Source organism: Diceros bicornis, chromosome 4, assembly GCF_020826845.1.
Source record: "Diceros bicornis minor isolate mBicDic1 chromosome 4, mDicBic1.mat.cur, whole genome shotgun sequence".
NCBI classification, from domain to species: Eukaryota; Metazoa; Chordata; class Mammalia; order Perissodactyla; family Rhinocerotidae; genus Diceros; species Diceros bicornis.
In genome coordinates this window covers 40,228,618-40,249,089 of record NC_080743.1, presented here as the reverse complement: position 1 = coordinate 40,249,089, position 20,472 = coordinate 40,228,618, and the positions used below count along the sequence as shown (strand labels likewise).

The following is a 20,472-nucleotide window of genomic DNA, read 5'->3' as shown; positions in this document are numbered from 1 at the left end:
CCCTTACTATGAAGAGAAATTCCACATTCCTTAATACAACCTCCAAAGTCTTTATGCCCAGTGTCCTTCTCCCTTGTTAACTTCTCCAGTCTCATATTTTGCTGCAAACTACTTCTCCAGTTTACCCTCTGCACATGATACTCCAGCCACCATGGAAGAGGTAGGTTCTAGTCTCCAGTGTTTCCTGCTCCTTCTTGCTTCCATGTGTTTGCATAAAGCCTTCTCTCTGCTTGAAACATTCTTCTACCACCAAGTACTGGCCTTTACCCCTGGTCCTGAGTTTAGGGGTTTCTTAAACACTAGGATGGATTTAAGTGCCTTCAAACTGTGCCTCTGTTGTGCCCTGCATCTCCCTATTTTAACACTTAACAGCAGTGAAGAGCATCTGGTTATTTTCTGTCTCTCCCAGTTGACTACAAGTTCCCTGAGAATATGGCCCATCTCTTGCACACCGTTCCATCTTCATTGCCCATCGCAGGGCCTGACACACTGGACAATGAGCATCTCTGTGTGTTAAGCCCTGCTGTTAACCTGATGCATATTCACCACCCCGGTGTCGGGAAGGCTTTAGGTTGATTAGCTAAATCTTAATCCATGAGGTAGAAAATCTAAAGTTAAGCTTTATGAGGCTGCTCCAGGTTGACTTGAGACTATATATCAAATATCAAATAATTGAAATCATTAATGAATTATTCTTTTCTGTTATTCCTTTTCCAATTTATTATCCATATGTCTACATGAGCAGGAGCCTCAAAACTTTGCAGTCTTGTAGAAACTTGCTGTCATGTCACATAATTGCTTTTTTTATAAACTAAAAATGTATTATCTTTCCTTAGTAAGCAGAATAGTAATCCTTTTATGTATATATGTATATATGCATCTGTCTGTATTTGAATATTCATGGTAATTTCACATGCATTATCTTATTTATTCCTCATAATACCCCCTTGAGATGAATAGTACAGTTTTTATTATCTCCATTTTATAGATGACAGAACTGGGTTAGGTGTGCTTACTATTTAACCTGAGTCACCAGCCAGTGATAGATACATCTGGTTCACTATGTGAAAGTTTAGTTTCTTCTCAATTTGGGGGTATTTTGAGAAGCCTCTGGTTCAAAGCTAAAATAATTCAGACTTTAAGCCCCATAAGAGGAAAGCCCATGTATGTTTCCTTCACCACTGTGTTGCCCATCACTGGGCTTGGCAGAGAGCATGTACTTAATAATTATTTGTTAAATGAATTAATGAATCTATACTAGGAATTCTTTTCAAGCCTTTTATGGCAAATGGCACACAGAAGAGATGTGACCTTCTAAGTACCTAACATGGAAGAGGGATACAGGACATTGAAGTGGGAATAAACAGATTTGGAGATAAATCTTGGCTCTGCAACTTATTAGTTATGTGCTTTTGGACCTTTATTTGAATTCTAAATCTCAATTCTATCATCTGGAAGTTCCATCATCTGGCTGGAATGTAAAGATGATTTTACTTGCTTCGTAGGGTTTTTGTGGGAAGTAAATGAGATAATATACAAAAAGCATGTACCACAGGGTCTGGCTTTTAGTAGATGCTAGATAAATATTACTGGTTTTCTTCCTGCTGTGAGGAAGAAGTGTTAATTAATATCAATTTAGGTCAGCAAGAGATTCAATCATTTTAAATTTTTTTCTAAATAGTCATTACATATTTATAATTCCAGGCTGCTTGATTTATACATGCCCCTGTTAGCTGCTTCTAAGCAGTTTCCAGCTTTTGCATACCCCCAGAGTTTATCTTATTCTGCTATATGTGTTGAAAATAAATTTTGAAAATCATACCAATATAACTCAACAATCTTTTAGGCTGGTGGATTTAGTTGTCAGTTTTAGCTAGAAAAATAACAACCATAGTAAAATATTTTGTAAATCCATACCTGATTGGAGAGAGGATATTAGAAGTTAAGCTGTTGATTTTAATATATCTGGGCATTAAGCTACCTTTTGTATTTCAGTTGGTATGCTAATCCACACAGAAAGCGTCACAGAAATTTTGATTTCATAAAGTCCTCTCAAAATGATTCTTTTAACCATGTGAATGCTAACGTGCAGTATCGCCATCCACTCTAACTACTCAAGGATTCAGAAAACAACATGATTTATGCTTTTAAAGAAAAATTGTTGTATGCATAAGTAATCTTTAGGGGGTTAAGAAAAGATAATGATACCTTTTTTGATTCTTTTATGCTGTCATATTGAGTAAGTTAGTTCAACTTGTTCTTTTCCTTCAAATACTTTTTTGAAAAAAATAAATTGAAAAAATATGTTCTTGGCCATTTCTGCAACTGATTATTGCTGCTTGCTAAGATTTGGTGACTCCTTTCCCTGGCAAAAATAAGTGTGGATTTCTGAAGAAATGTGCAATCTGCATCAACTGTTCTGTAGAGTCTTCACAGTCAGACTGACCTTGGTTTGAATAGTGGCTCTGATTAATTAGCCCAGTTGTTTTAACTGATATGAGTCTCATTTTCCCCACTGGTCAAAAGCAGTGATTAAGAGTCACCTGACCAGTTTCCTGTGTGATGAAATAATATATGTAGATCTCTCTATGTGAAGTGGAGGCTCTGTACACATTCATCCCTTCTCCACTTCTCTCTGTAAGTGCTCTGTAACCATCTGTATGCTGCTGATGGCTTTACTTCTAGTAAGAATACCACTTTGCATTTATGTACCACTTTTCAATTTTGCCAAGCCCTCTCCCATGCTATCTTTGCATCCTCATAACAAACGTGAAAGGTGGGTAGCACGGTGATTATCACTTCTGTTTGGGAGATGAAAACGTTTATTAAATTGTAAACTTCTTAGGTGAAAAAGACTGTCTTTTGCTCTTTTCTTTGTTCTTCAGGCTGAGCTTACCACTGACCTTGGCATACGTTTGGGGCTGTATAAATATTTGTTGCACTGAACTGACTGATGGGAAAAGCAGTAACTTGTCCAAGGTCACACAGAGGGAGGTGATGACAAGACCAGCACAGGCTTCCTCTGACTTTCAGATTTTTCCATTAGACAAGTGGTGAGCAACATTTTAATTTTTTTTCCAAAAGGGTCAATTCAAGGAAAATAAAAATGTTTATAGGCCACAATTTTCCAATTAAAATGAAAATAGCTTTATTGAGTCTCAAGGAAAAATATATTCCTTCTACTTAGATTACTTACTTCTGCAGTAAAAAAATGCCAATGGGAAATATTAGCACTCCTTTTTCACCACTAAAATGTTAATGTCTGGGCATATTTGAGAAGGAGCGACCCAGAGGCAGCTTTCCAATCTTTTATCCCTTATATTTACAGAGCACTTTAGAGTTCACAAAGTGCTTTCGCAGACATTATCTAATTACATTCTTGAAACAATCCCAGGACGAGTATTATTACCAACCACACTTTACGAGGGGTAACTAAAGTTGAGAGAAGGGGGAAGTGATGTACCTAAGGTCACACAGCAAGTGTCTAATGAACAAGGCTAGGTGCCTTGCCTCCTATACCATATATACTGAGCACTTACTCCCTTGGCCTGTTCTAGGTACTGGGGGTAAATATAAGTACATGCCCTTCATCCAAAACAAAAAAAAATCTGAGCATTTTTCTCTCTCACTCTCTGCTCATGTGGCTTTTCTTTTTCAATCCAGCTGAGTACAGGAGCCTAGGAATGAGACAGTTCAAAAAACTACCATATTACCCTAGAGGCTTTCTGCCCTAACATCTCTGCTTCATATGGGCAGGAAGGGTACAGTGAGAATTATCCTGTGAGCTACAAAGTGAAGCTCTATGGTCTTCAAGCTGCTCTGCATAACCTAGTTGGGTGACTCATGCTACCAAGTCAGAGGTTTGCTCTGGTTTATGGAATGCCAGTGATTCCGTACAGTTTTGACTTGAAAATCTAGAAATTAATTTTGTTATGGTATGCAAATATAATAAGACTTGAGAATTTTTTCACTAAATACGCATGTTGTTATCTTTCTTTCCCACATTTATCCATTCTATTTTTTCATATACTCCCCGTTTGATTTTGTTTACTTGCAATTGGAGATTGCAATAAAACAAGTTTATTTAACCAGGTTGCCCACTGTGGGTGAGTGAACAGAGGCTTTTTCTGCCACCATTTCTCTTCAGGGAGTTCTCCAAGCTTCTGTGGAGAGTGGAGGAAATCTGTGGAAATACGCTAGGCAGGTGCATCTTTGCATAAAGTGCCAAAGCTGGGAAGTCTGAGGAGAGGGTGAGAATGGCACATGGGGCATGGCTTTCCGATGATGTAACTGTCTCCCTACATACAGTTTCACCCCACTGTCTCCTTCTTTATCTCCCTTCTATGGTTTCTCATTTGTCACAGCTACAAAATGAGGTAAGAATTAATTTTGAAGTTTTTTTAAAGATATTTTTCTTTTTTTGATTCTACATCTGCTTTCTCCCTCATTCATATTTCACAGTTTATCTGTTGCTGTGACATCATTTTCCAAATCCCTTTCAAGATGACAGAATTGTCCACAATTGTGATACTGATCGTCTCTTTTGTGGGGAGAAAGAACTCTTGAGGAAAGTGATGTTGGCCTCAGACAACTTGCATCTCTTGAAGGAAACCGGAGGTGCTTTGCATTTGATTTTCTGCCTTCTGACCCAATAGGAATAATCATTGACTTGCTTTACACATGGTTGTGTTTGCTAGCTGATTGATGAAGTCCACATTTAGTGGACTTGCTAGGTTTTTGTGTTTGTTCTTTGAATAATGCTGCTAAAAGTGAAATTAGACCTTCTATAGCAAGTGCTGTTTTAGTGGATGACTGGATGGATTTAGTCCATGGTAGGAAGGTCACCTTAGGCTTAAGTATACATAATTTTTTCTTCCTTTCATATTTTCTTACATCTGCCTTTCTAAAATGTTGCTATGCTTCTTTATCAAAAAAATTATAAGTGCAAAGATAAATCAATAAGGAGTTCATTGAATTGGAAATCTTCACAACATGCAATTTGCAAGTATTTTGTCACTTTTGTGATGTTTATCACTTTCCATATTTCCAACATGCTAATGACTAAATAAACAAAATTTTGCCCAATGTATTTTTCTTTTCTCCTTGGTGAGGAAGATTGGCCCTGAGCTAACATCTGTGCCAATCTTCCTCTATTTTGTATGTGGAACGCCACCGCAGCATAGCTTAATGAGAGGTGCATAGGTCCGCACCCAGGATCCGAACCTGCAAACCCTGGGCCGCCAAAGCAGAGCACTGGAACTTAATCACTATGCCACCAGGTCGGCCCCTTACTCAATGTATTTTTATTTAATAAGAATCAAATCTCCAAAAACCTATGCTTATGTCCAGAATTTCCCAAAAAGATAATTAGTACAAATGATGAGAAAAGCCTGTGCTTTCTTTCCCCCTATGTGGTAACTCAGTTTATTGTCAAAGATAACATTCGGTCCAATATTGTTCACATTTAGCAAATATTTATGAATCCCCTAACTGCCCAAGGCACAACGCTCAGCCCTTAAATACTAACATGTGATCCTAGAGTATTGCAATAGTGTCCTAACTGATTTCCTTGTGTTTTGTCTCTCTGTGCAGCCAATCAATCCTCTACACTAATGATTCCTTTATGAAGCCATTTGTGATTTCTCATCAGAATTATTTTGACCTCTCTTCATTTATGGCACAGCGCTTATTCTTGTTTATAGCATATAATGTATGTTATCATCAGATAACATGTTAGTTACAGATGGTACAGATACTTAGTTACAGATGTGTGGCAGAAACAAACACAGAGTGGCTATTCCTGCATCCCACTCATTTTTTATAACACACATACAAAGAGGCACATAAATCACAAATGTATCTCTCAATAAATTTTCACAAACTTATTTATATAACCACTTTCCAAAGCAAGAAATAGAACATTACTAGTTCCCAAGTGGTCCCCCTTGTGCTCCCTCCCAGTCAAAACTCTCCTCACTAAAGGGAACACCACCCTCCTCTCATCACCATAGATGAATTTCAGTTTTGTGTATCTGGATTCTTTTCGATATTATGTATGTGAGTACGTTCATTATTAGTAGTACATTCATTAGTACTACTGTTTAATATCCCATTTTATGGATGGACTACAATTTATTCATTCTACTGTTGCTGAAAATTTGTTTTTGTTTACTAGTTTGGGGCTATTAGAAGGAGTTCTGCTATGTACATTCTAACATATAACTTTCAGTAAGCATTTACATGTACATTTCTGTTATTGATTTATCCTTTTCTTAGGATACAGAACTGCCAACATGAAATCAAGAATTGCATTGTAATTTTTTAAAAATACTGGAATGTGTTCTGCAAATATTTGAGTTTTGAAAGCAAGAAAAGGGAACTTCTTAAGCTAGTCTATCCTTCAATTCTAAACATTGGGCTTTTAAGTCTGTTTCAAATTCTATTCCCCAGAAGTAAGCAAGCCAATTAATAGAGAGTGTTAAAGAAAATCTGTTCTCGGTTTAAAACAAAGAAACAAACAAAATATTCTGAAGCATCAAAGAAAAAGGAGAAATTACAAAAATTTTAAAGGTAATACCTAAAGAGGAACTTTTGCATGAATTCCTAGAAACTTCTATAAAAACAGCTCATACCAGGGGCCAGCCCAGTGGTGCAGTGGTTAAGTGCACGCACTCCACTATGGCGGCCCAGGGTTCTCAGGTTTGGACCCGGGTGCACAGGGAAACACACCGCTTGTCAAGTCATGTTGTGGTGGCGTCCCATATAAAGTAGAGGAGGATGGGCACGGATGTTAGCCCAGGGCTGATTTTCCTCAGCAAAAAAGAGGAGGATTGGCATCAGATGGCAGCTCAGGGCTGATCTTCCTCGCAAAAACATAACTCATATCAATGCTCTGTAAACTGAAATTGGGTCTTAATAATGAGCCCAGAAAATACTAAAATGACTTCTAAGATATAAAAAATAAAATCAGCATTGAAAACATTTAATATAGTGTAATAAAATGTTCCTCGAAGGAAACCAGATAAGTGAAATGGAAGACAGACGTAATTTTAAAAGTGTACATACATAATCGCAACAGAAGATGGAGAATGAGAGAGTGCTATGTAGGTAGTAGGAGTCCCCACGGTAGAACACAGACCAAAGAAGGATGACTAAATAAGCAAGGACATAATAAAAGAAAACATTCTAGAACTAAAGTAAGTAAATAAATTCCCAAGATTAGGAATTGAGAGAAATTCAAAAAAGGCCTAGTATGTTCCAAGTAAAATGTATAAATGTAAAGCACTACTAAAAGATAGTCACAATTTTTAACTTTAATTTTTAATGCCAATATACGATAAAATAACATATTAAATAAATACTGATTAAATAATTTATCCAAATACCTTTCCCTGAATAAAGCATTGGCAGATGTAATCTAGCATCTTAAAACGTGGAATTCCACACTTTGAGCTCAGCAACAATGGCTTTTTTCTTTTTGCATTTCCTAGCATCTAGTTCACTTAGTAAATGTTCCCATTTTATCCAACATGATCATTCTTTAGTCTTGTATAAGTATATTTTGTGCAGGTTATATTTTAACATGTCCAAAAATATTTCAAAAAGACTCATGGGGTCAATGATGAGCACTGAAGAGTTAAATAATACAATCTCAAAGTATAGGTATAATTTTGTACCAATAATGGATTATCCACTAAACGTGGCTGTTGTTTTTGAAAAGAAACAATTAGATTTAATTAAACATCATCATCAAGATCAGGAAAAGACTAACAAAAATAAATTAGAATACAGAACACCAAAATTAAAGGAGAGCTAGTACTGGGAAATCTTAACTGGTATAACTGCTGGAACAGAATAGGATACAAAAGGGAAAAAAAGTGAAAATTAGTGGACTCTACCTTCACGATAAAACAAAGATATATGGGAAGTGTCAGAAGGTAAGAGAGAAGCTATAAAAGTGTCAACTTTTCTTTTTTCAAAAGCAGTATGGAAAAAGACCATTCTAGTATTTCAAAACTTGTGATACATTATAAAATGATTAAATATGCTATTAAGAAGAAAACAGTAAAATAAGAACATAAAACAGGGTTATAAAAGATGACATCTAAATAACAATTAGAATAATAACTTTAAGTGGTTTAAAATCTCTACAAAAAGATGAAAGATCTGAAATTGAATTGATAAAATATATAATATATATTTTAAATAGTAAAAATCTTCATATAAACATCTATGGAGACTGTTCCAGTCTCCAGGTCCTCAGGAGCCACCAGTCCTTCAGTGCTTCTCCCCCTCTTAGTCATGAGTTGGGGGTCCCAAGCACAGGTGTGGGCCAGGCAGGGCTTCATCTACTTCCCCCTGCCCCTTCCTGCCAGCATCAGATTGACTCTCTTCACTGAGGTGCCAGCCTAAGCATGCCTATATTTGGGGACTGCTATTTGTAAGGGACCATTCAAGGAAGCATTTTTATTGGGAGAGGTAAGACAAGATAAAACCTTTAGCATCAGTGCCTTAGAATCAGTAACACAGAATTTCTGCAAGTAATTGAAATCCATCACCATCAGCTTTGCTCAAAACTTTTTAGTTTTTATGACTATGCAAGCTAACAAAGAGAATTTGGGTGAGAGTCTTAAAGATCAGAGAAAGTTATTGGTGATACAGACTCCCGTGAAACACACAGCAGAAACACGAGGAGAGGGGGTTGTCCTTCAGCAACTCACTGGCATCCTCCATGTGCCCAACCTGTCTTCTTTCTCTTCACCTTCGTCTCCACCACCAACAATTCCACTCATGGTTTAGAATACACTCTCTTTAGGAAATCTTTTGCTATTCCCAATCTAGGCAATATTAGTCAGCAAGAGTACAAAAGTGCCTTCAGTGCCAAATACTTCTCAGAGTTATGCCAAAGTTATTAAAGAACATGGTACTGACTTTTTTTGACAAGGATGGGGTAATGAAAGACATCAGGGCAATTTACAGGTTTATAATGCCCTTCACGCAGGCAGTGTGTGCAGATGTAGAAAACAGTGAGCAAGTTGTTGAATCTTGTCAGGCAGAAGTGAACAAATTAAGAAGACACATCAATCAGATGAAAATGAAAAAGAACAAGAAAGAAGATTGCAGCAGGCGATGCTAAGAAGACAGATGCTGTCTCAAAGTTTGGAACCAGTGTTCTGTCTTCGATGCCCTAATTGGGTTTGTAGCTGAAGATAGAAGTACACTGGGAGATGCAGAGCCTTCTGGTCCTCCTCCCTCTTATTCTGATTTTCACTCACACAGTCAAGAACATACTTTGAGCCTTTCTTGCATGGAAAATAGTGTCTTTATGCCTCTACCTCAAGCCATGGGCTCTTCCAATTATGCTTCCACCAGTGCCAGACTGAAGTACCCTGGAAGTGGAGCAGACCTTCTTCCTTCCCAAAGAGTACCTGGAGACAGAGTTGAAGAATCAGACAACAGTGATTATGAAAATTTGACTGACCCTATTTCTAATAGGGAATACTCACATTCAAGGAATTCATGATCCATGATACATCTCCATGGGGGCTCCAAGAACACACAGAACTCCCCAGATTTAACTAAAGAAAAGAAACTCTCCACTTAGCACTGTTTTTCTTAGTTACTTATTGAGAGAATATTTGAGAACTTAATCTGGGGGGAGAACTGCTTTCTCAGACCCCTGGACTCCCAAGAGGAGAGTCTTTGTGCACAGAACTTGCAGGAACCTCATGTCTGAGGATCTTCACATTTAGACACAGTGTGTAGGTTTCAAGACAGAATCATTAAGATAATCAAATTATCGTAATTCTGGTGTGATTTATGGATATACTGTTAAATTTAGACAAAGTAAAATTTCTGTTCTTTAAAATAATTTAGAAATTAGAGACTAAGCACAAGTAGTCTATAAATGTTCTATAATTAGTCTATAAATGAAAAGCTTACCCCTTGCACTAGCATGCTTTGGAATTTACTTTCTCAAAAAGAGGTGAGTTAGGGGCTGGCCCGGTGGCGCAAGCGGTTAAGTGTACGCGCTCTGCTGTGGCAGCCCGGGGTTTGCTGGTTCGGATCCCGGGCGCGCACTGACGCACTGCTTGTCAAGCCATGCTGTGGCGGCGTCCCATATAAAGTGGAGGAAGATGGGCACGGATGTTAGCCCAGGGCCAGTCTTCCTCAGCGAAAAAAGAGGAGGATTGGCAGATGTTAGCACAGGGCTGATCTCCTCACAAAAAAAAAAAAAAAAAAAAAAAAGAGGTGAGTTAGCAGCAGCCTTCAAAGAACCTTCTTTCTATGATGAGCCAAGTTCATCTTTGCCAGAAAATTTTTTTTGATAATTTCAAGAATCCCGATTGAAACATATCAGATATGCCTTCTCTTGTCTTATCGAATGACTTTGTGAGATCCAAAGAGATGGCTTTGTTTCAACTTTTTTCTACTAGCCTAATATGTATTGGCACTTAAAATGACTGCCTTTTAAAAAAATGTAGATATGCTAATTACCAGTAAGTAATCACCCAAATAAGCATGTCATAAAATAAATTTTTTTTTTTTTGAAGGTCTACGGTGACTGCTATGTTGCACTAGCCAATTTACGGTCTCTGTTCCGGAGTCTTAAAGGAAGGACATACGGCAGTGGATAATGGAAAGGAGTTAGGTACCAGAACTGAATTTTATGATGAATAGATTCCAGACACAGTGGATTTAGTTCAGTTTATATGTAAGGGATATAATTCATTTGGATCTTTTGACAAATCCTAGTGTTAATTTTATTTGTGGAGGAAAGATATTTAATAAACTGGGAATCTTGACGAATAAAGATTTATTTTAAATCTAGGAAAACCGAAGCAAAACCTATGAGTCACATGTAAAAAAAATACTCAGGATGTATATTTTATTTCTATAATCTATTTTTTTCGAATATAGGGATTGTATCAACATTTCTCACATTGGAGGGAGATAAAATAACTTTTTTGATCTGGTTGTAGCCCAATTCTAAATTCAGGGAATATTAAACTAAACTCACAAGGTTTATACCTTCAGTTTATAAAATTAAAAGTAAAAGAAATAAGAAATGAAAAAACAAAATATTCCACTTAAAAATCATAGAAAAATAAGTATAAAAATGAAAAGAAGCAAATTTTCAACACATTTTTAGGATAATAGTCAAAGTGGACAAGTGTGCCTATGAATATTGATCAAAGTACCTAGCTAATCGCCTCTACACCACTTTGTAAAGTAGAGATGTGGTAAAATTGGACAATGTTGTTAATTCTTATTTAGATTTCCAGATTGTATATTGAAGTTGTAAATCAGAGGATTTTAGTGACACAGTAGGCTAAATGTATGACATGAGTCGAAGATCCTGATTGTGATATAATGCTTAGTATATTTAAACTTATTGATACAGTAGATAAGGTCATCATAGGTGACTGACAATGTTCCTAGTTGCTATGAATGAAAATTGCCAGCATAAGATTTATACTAACAAGATGCTATACATTTCATACTGTTGTATTTATTTTATAAATTTATTTTGAATATAACAGAGAAATCCGACATGAAAGCTATGTTTTCCTCTGCTTATAGCAGTTGCAGAAATTGTAGGAGTATTCATGAAAATGAGTATAATGATATAGGAAATACAATAGTAAGAAATCCATTTGATGCATCAAATTCTTGAATACTTTTTTGAATGTTCGTCATGCTCAGTTTCATCAACCTCAGTGCATAATTTAAGTGTCGGAAGCAACATTTCATGTCATCATTTGGTTTTAACATCTGCCCTGAGTATTTCCCTGGTAACAAATGTATTTGACACTATCACGGATGAAATTTCTTGTTTGATTACATATTAACCTGCCATTTCCCCAGTGCTTTGTTTTAATATATTGAAATTGGTGGTTTTATATACAATTCATGCCACTCTACCTAAACCATGCTGAACTATAATCCAAAAACATAAGCTACAAAATTTAATAAAATACTCTTCAAGTGATGATATGCTTTTAGTCATCACCTAGGAAGTAAGTTTGACAGGCCATTTGTCATAGAAATTTTGAAACCCCAAATATTGAAATTGTCTTCTCTCTATTTATGTTTTGTTATGTTCTTTACAGTCAGGTTAATCAGTTTTCCCAATGTATTTTCTTATATCTGTCACTTAAATAATATTTTTCACTCTGTCTCCTCTAATACACATATATTTAAGTTCACTGGTAACCCCTTTGAATGTTTAAAGATACAATTTCATTCACTATTTAATCTAGACTAGATTTAACCTTAGTTCCTTTGTTTTCATATTTTCTCATTAAAATAGACCATGATACAGTTGGAGAAGTAAGCCATTTTTTAAGAGGATAAATGTAGTCTATATAAATGTAGTAGGATACAATGAACATATAGATAAAAAGTAGAAAAAATGCTATCTTTTGAAAATTAAACTAGTAAAATACGTATATAAAGAGTGTAATTAGAGGCTCATTGTTGGTATTAAGATAGGGAATACTTGAATATTTGCATAACAAAGGAAATGGTTTGGATATGGGGGTGGGGTGCAGATGTTACCACGAGTAATTGATAGCTAAGACCTCCTGGGAGAGGAGCCAGATATCTGTATTTTTAACAAACTCTCTGTGTAATTCTTTTGTAAACTGTGGAGGTTTGAACAGAATTTCAGTCTGATACTTATATTTTGCTCATTTTTTGGTGACGTTATTTTTCCCGAACTTTTAGAAAGGGTCGTGGTTTAGGTAGCTTGTCTTCACAGAGCTAATTAACTAGCTTCACAGAGCTTTTTCTTCTCTGTGTGTGTTTGTATATTTATTTAGAATTAAAAAAATTATATATAGTAGCTTGCTTTCTAGGATTTCATGGCTCTGCCAGCTTTCCCCACTGGATTCTTTCCTTTCTTTGCTTCTGCTATTCTGTCCTGATCTATTTTGACCCCATAGTTAGTAGTTTCTCGTTAATGTGGATTCTTGTTCTAGAAGGAGCTCTCATGGGTCAATTTGAGGGTTCATAGGGGACAAACTGCTTCAGCACTGCAGACCATCTTGCTGTGCACCCCTGGAATTCACGCACCTGCTATTGTGGGGGGAAACCCCTCAGTTTCAGCTGTTGTTCTCAGATTGGCCGACTGCATGTTCCAGGGAATGTCTGTTGGCTACTTGCAGTTCTGTCGTTTTCAGATCTCTCAGATGTCACATTGCTTCTATCAGACCTCATGTTGGTGGTATGCCGTTCCTGTGGCTGTTGGCAATTTGTCCCCACCTGCGGATATATTGGGGTTTGTGGGGATATCTCGTCACATAGTTTTGTTGTAAATGCTGTGTGGTTTTGCTTTTGCTATCTAGTTACTTTATCCATTTTTATGTGAGAATTCAAGATACAAAACTATGCCATAATATTCTAAATTTATATTTTTAAACAGTTCTACAGGTGATTCTTGTATACTATTGCTCTACATCATAGTATTTCAGCTCTAGTGCCTACCATCAGCTGACTTCAGTCTGTGTTTCTCTTAGTTTCAATATATAAGAGAGAAAACCTGAGTAATTGTTAGCCAGCGAAGGTTTGCTCGTCCTCATGTCTAACCACGGTCTAATCAGCAATGGATAATGACAGGAATTGATATACACTTTTGTTTAAGACTGAATATTGCAGATCAATAGAGGAAAAGGAAATGGCTGCCTAACATTTATTACAACTTTTATTTATAGTTTTCTCTGAAATATTAAACCACGTGACAGAAAATATAATGAAAACTTCTTTCTCGTGCCATTGCCTCTGCCTAAACTCACCTCATGGCCTGATTCCAGCTTTTTCTTCACACCTCAGTCCTGATCCCGCCTAGGAAACATCCTTGACATATCCTTTTCCCTCAATCTGAGTTCAGTGTTTTCTCATTCATCTACCAGATTTCAATTTTTTGTCTTCTTGTCATTCTCCATGTAAGGCACTAAATTCCTTAGGATAGGAGTTGTACTTTTCTCTTTGTATCTCTAGCACTAAATACAATATTTTCCATGTAGAAGGAACTAATAATGATGAATGAATACTTGAATGAATGAAGGAACATAAATCATAAATAATTTTACCACTTAGCTTTTGTCTTTGGTTGTCTATGGTAGGCTAAATAACATCCGCCCAAAGATATCTACATTCTGGTCTCCAGAACCTGTGAATATGTTAACTTATATGGCAAAGTGTCTTTGGAGATATGATTAAGGATCCTGGGATGGGAAGATTATCCTGGATTATCTGAATGGGTCCTAAATATAACCACAATTGTCCTTATAAGAGGGAGAATGTGGGAAGTAAGAGATATGATGATGGAAGAAAGAGGTAATACTAGGGTTGTAAGGGGTCACTGGCCAAGGAATGCAGGCAGACTCTAGAAGTTCGAAAAGGCAAGGAAACAAATTCTCCTCTGAAGCCTCTAGAAAGAAGACAGCCCTGCCAAAACCTTGATGTTAGACTTCTGACCTTTAAAACCATAATAGGATAACTTTGTGTTGTTTTAAGTCACTTAGTTTGTGGTGATTTGTTATAGCAGCCATAGGAAACTAATGCATATTTTGGTACCTGAATGTGGGGTACTGCTGTAATAAATACCTAAAAATGTGGAAGTGGTTTTGAAATTGTATGAGCAGAGGCTGGAAGAAGTCTGAGAAGAATGATAGAAAAAGCCCAGACTGTCTTGAATAGACTATTGGCAGAAATATGAATGTTAAAGGTGCTGCTGGTGAGGGCTCAGAAGGAAGTGAGAAACACAGTAGAGAAAACCTGTATCATCTTAGAGAATACCTAGTCATAAACAGAATGTTTATGGCTGTATAAATGTTAAAAGTACTTCTGCTGAGCGTTCAGAAGGAAATAAGGATCAGTTTATTGGAAACTGGAGAGAAAGATATTCCTGTTATATAGTGGCAGAAAATTTAGTTGAATTATGTTCTACATTATGTTGAAAGCAAAATTTGTAAAAAATGAATTTGGATATTCAGCTGAGATGATTTTCAAGCAAGTGTTGAAGGTGCAGCTGGGTTTCTTCTTGCTGCTTATAGTAAAATGCAAGAGGAAAGAGATAAATTGAGGGACCTCTTAAGCAAAACAAACAAACAAACAAACAAAAAACAGAATTTGATTTGAGAAACTCTCAGCCTATCCAGATTACAAAAGATGCTAAAATTAGGAAATTCACCATCAGGAAAGCTTGCTCTGAAGCTAAAGTAGTCAAGGGTTTGGCTAGATAACCTTTGCCAGTGTTTCCAATGGATCAAAAGGTCAAAATATTCAGTCACACAGAGGGCTGTTTGAAGAGACTGAGCATGTGACTCATGGATCCCCCTCAGCCATGTCAGCAGAAGTAGGGAATGGAGATAAGATTATCCCCAAAAGATCTGTGGAGGAGCCTCTTATCTAATGGAGTGAATTCCAGAGACATACACAGAAGACTTACAGATTTTTGAGAATGTTATACCAGCAGAAGCGCTGTCAGCTTGGACTGAAAAAAAAGAGAAAGGATGAAATGAAAGGAGGCTTTCAAACTTCCAAAATTCTATAGGAAGGAAATAGGCTAATAATATGACTCAGTTGCAAACATGTACTACCCTTCATGAAAAAGGTAGGATGATTCAGAGGGAGTTGCAGGCCCAGAGGGCAGAACTGTGAGCCCAGAAGGTGGAGCTATGAGCCCAAAGGGTGGAGTCTTTAGCCCAGAAGGCAGAGTCCCCAGCAGGAGAAGATCATTCTCAGGCCTTGAAACCCAATGGGTTTACCCAGTTGGATTTTGAAATTGTTTGGGACTGATGACTCCTTTTTTTCCTTTCGTTTTCTCTCTTTTTGAGTGAGAATATCTGTAATGGTTACCCTATGCCTGTCACCATTGTAGCTTGGGAGCAGATAATTTGATTTTTAGTTTCACAGGTCCACAGATGGAGAGAAATTTTGTCCCAGGATGTATTAAACCTAGACTCTCACACAAACCTAATTTAGATGACTTAAATGGTGAGATTTGGGATTTTTGAACTGATAAGACAATGAGATTTTGGACTTGAGTTGATGCTGCAATGATTTGACAGTTTGGGGGACTTTGGGATGGAGTAAATTTACTTTGCACTTGGGATGGATGTGAATATTTGGAGGCCAGAGGGTACACTGTGGTAGGCTAAATATTACTCCTCCCCTCCTCCAGATGACTACATCTTAATCCCTGGAACCTGTGAATATGTTACTTTATACATCAAATGGGACTTTGTAGATGTGATTCAATGGAGGATTTTGAGATGGGGAGATTACCCTCTCTTATCTAGATGGGCCTTAAATATAATCATAATGGTCCTTATGAGAAAGAGACAAGAGGGTGAATGGGGAATAGGAGATGTGATGACAAAAGACAGAAGTTGGAGTGATTCCAGAAGTTGGAGTTATGTGAGGAAGAGGTCACAGGCCAAGAAATGCAGGCAGCATCTAGAAGCTAAAAAAGGCAAGGAAACATATTTCTCTCTAAGGCCTCTAGAAGGAACACAGACCAGATGACACACTGATTTTGAACTTTAGACCTCCAGACTATAATAGAATAAATTTGCATTGTTTCATGCCACTAAGTTTGTGGTAATTTGTTACAAAAGCAATGGGATACCAATACACTATTGTATTTTTCTTGTTGTTTCTGATCAATGACATACTTCTAGGTTATATAAAAATTAACTGACAATTGTTTTGTGTCATGTAGAGAATATATTCTCTGTAAAGATTTGAAGACATTCTTCATTTTAATAACTGCATTTTGTCTATGAGTTTTCACAAGGTACTTAGGGATAGATTCTAGTCCCATAAATATGATAGTCACTTCTAGATGTTTTTTTTTCCTGTGAAATGTTATTGCCACAGGCAAGCTTTTATCTTTTTCCTCTCTGTTACTTTGTATTCTCAATGTCTGACCTTCAGAGACTGATGCATCTTCCAACATACATTAGACCACACAAGGGCACTTAATCATGTAAACAGTGAAATCAGCCTCACTACTAATCTTTTATCTAATGGCAGATTTCTTAGTTGTATGTACTTTGATGGTGATGATGAAAGAAAATACTTTTATTTTATTATGCCACAATGCACATTCCAACTTGAGAATCCCAATGTGCATTGGCCGTAATTATAACAAAAAAAATCTTGTTTCTTTTTTTCTTTCTTGATTGCAGATACATTAGCATTACTTTGGAATACAATGTCACTCCAATTTCACTTTTCTTTTTGGAATGTGTAATGTAGGAAAAAAAAAGATGATTCACCTGGTAATATTTTATCCATGAAAAGGACATTAGTTTTTCCTTTTTGCTTTTGTTATGTTGTGGGCTATGTTGGAGATAATGGATTACAGTGAAGCCATCTTCACTGTGATTCATCAATCTTGGGGGGCAGGGGCAACATCCACTCTGCTCTTAATGATTGTTTTCTAAGTGACATGGCCTTTTGTGCCATGAGAAAAGAAGCTAGTTTCTAAGGCTTGAGAATTACATTTAGCAAGAAGACAGAAAATGCACTTATTGTCAATGAGTAAATTAAGATGACAAAAAGGCTGTGGAATTGTTTAGGTTTCATTTCTTTTTGGAGAAATGAGGAGTAGAATGGTTTCTCACATAGTTACATACACACAGTCTTTTTACCTGTATAATTATTAGACAACAAAAGCAGTTTGTGGTTTGGAAGATTCCACATTTTCAAAAGCAGCCAAACAGAACTGCTTGAGTTAAACCACTAACCTTAGATTCCTGGATCAACTCTGAAAGAAGGGTTTAGTTCTAACTCTGATTTATAAATTATCCAGTTTACATAATTGGATAATTGACAAGGCAATTAAAATAGCTAGATTAGCTCTTATTTTAATATGTTAATCCTCCAAAGTTTAAAATGCTTGGTCATTACACGTGGTAGACTCAGTCACATACTAATGCTATTAATCGCTGTCTTTTAGCAGGCGTTTAAGTTCTTTATATTATTCATTGTTCCATTCCGTTTATAAGTCCTCTTATTAGCTTCATTTTTCTTTTCACTTTTTTCACAAAGTTTAAAAATGTCAGAGGTTATAACCTATAGGCTTAGGATCCCCAAGTGAGTCATTTTGCTTTTAAGCTGTAAAAAAACACCTAAAATATGGATTCTGGAAGATTAAATTTCACTGATCTTCTTCAAGACAACAAATTGATCCTTCCAATAACTACAATCCATCTTGCGATAATTTCTCACTGTCTTCTGCTAGATTACAGACCTGTTGTCAAAGCAATGCTGACAGTCATATGCCTCCTGCTTACTATGTCATAGAAGGGCTAGTAAAGGGAGAAATTAAACAGCTGGGAAGGATTTGCATACAATCACCAAAAGCTACTTACCCACCCACACCTCTTCTGGTATCTGACCTCATTCTTGCAACCCCTTTGGGTTCAACAAAATTTCTTGATTATTAATTGATATACTGAGATGATTATGTTAATTAGTCATTATTTTTAAAGAAAGAAGTTTGTTCCCCTTAGGATTTCTAATTTATTCCTTTGACTAGATAATGTATAATTATGCAGTATTCTCATGAGAGAAATAAACGAGATAGAAACCAGGGCCATCCTGATAAGGCATCCTACAACTCTACCAAGCTGGCCCCTTTATGTGACTTGTTAGTTTTATTGGAGAAAGCACAAGTTCATCTCATTATTTACTCTCTGGAATGTTGTAGTATGCCTGAAAATTGGACCCACCAGTAGTAGGTGAATTTAATAGATTTAACAATTTTCTTTTCAGAGTCAAACCAACCCAAATCCTTTCATGAAAAACTAAAAATAAAGTAAGCATTACTTCCTCCACACTCTCGAAGAAGGGTATTTAAAATTCCTCTTAAGATTATAGAAGAAATAAATAGTTCTTTTTTTCTTAAGCTTATTCATACTGGGCCAATGAAAATGAGAAACTTTGTCTTTGGATATTTAAAGAACAAATTATTTTTTTCATGTATTCAAGTGACTACTCTCGCAGACTCTTTAAAATAGAGAAAGCTGGATGGTAAAGCTGCTAAGGATTTTGGCTTTGGCATCAAACTAACTGTATCTGATCCAGGATCAACCACTTCATTTGGGCAAATTACCTCATCTTTGCTTCTTTTTCTGTAAAATCAAGGTAGTAAAAAGATGCACCTCATTTTGAATTGCTAGGATCAAATGAGACAATCTATATAAAGCACTTGGGAACACTGTCTGACACAAAGCAAGTACTCAATGTGTTAGATATATTTATTATTCGTGATAACACAATTCATGGTCATATACTGGCCTTCCAAATCTGGTGTCAGAATGTACAATATTAAGAACGAATAGCCTAATCAACTAACTCCTGGTTCTGTTCTATGAAATACAAGTTCATAAAATAGAAAAAAGGGAAAAGCCATTGAATTTTTGCATTATAAAAACAGATTGAACTAAGGATTCCTTTGAGTCATTGGTCGTTCCAATGCTTTTAAAACATGACTCAACTTACAAAAATCCAACTTAGAAAAAACTTTTCAGGAATCGAACTATTGTGTGGAAGTGACACACCTCTTTTGAGGACATATTTAGGTTATTTTTTCACTTGTTTTGGTGGTGGTTGTTCTGCTGGGTTGAAGATAAAGCTCCGTGAAGAATTCAGGTGATTTGTTGTCTTATTTCAGGCTCCCATTTTTTCTGTCTTTAAAACACATTTAGGGGTCGGCCCTGTGGCTTAGCGGTTAAGTGCTCACGCTCCGCTGCTGGCGGCCTGGTTCGGATCCCACGCGTGTACCAACGCACTGCTTGTCCGGCCATGCTGAGGCCGTGTCCCACATACAGCAACTAGCAGGATGTGCAACTATGACTTACAACTATCTACTGGGGCTTTGGGGGAAAAAAGGAGGAGGATTGGCAATAAATGTTAGCTCAGGACTGGTCTTCCTCAGCAAAAAGAGGAGGATTGGCATGGATGTTAGCTCAGGGCTGATCTTCCTCACACACACACAAAAAAAGGAAATTGTTTAAAAAAATTGAAAAGAAAAAAAAAAACCTTCCTTATTTTTTTGTTCATTCTCCCTCCAAAATGAGAAGGCTGATGGTTTGGAAGAAAATGAATAGAGCAGGTTTTCTGGATCAAGCAGTGCTGTATTTTCTTCTGTGTGAACACTCACATGAATATAAGTACCCTGCTGGGAAACAGAGTGTTTCTCATTTCTCCTGCATCATTTCTCGTGCCTAGATTGTGTTTTCCATACAATCATTAAAATAAAAAGTTCTCACTGATTAAGCCATGTTTTCCTAAAGGTAATTATTAAATTTTTATGAGTTTTTTCTTTTGAAAAATTTAATAATATCTGGGTAGAATGGTCTGAAAATTATACAATTCCAGGAAATTTATTTTGTGTAGTTTATAAGCTAAAGTAACGACGACAACAACAACAAAAAACATAGAAAATTGTTTTGG

General features: G+C 36.5%; 1 pseudogene; it reads left to right on the top strand.

Moving 5' to 3' along the window:
- Positions 1-9,523, top strand: part of LOC131401030 (BRISC complex subunit Abraxas 2-like) — an 80,997-nt pseudogene extending 71,474 nt beyond the window's left edge.
- Positions 9,524-20,472: the final 10,949 nt, after the last annotated feature.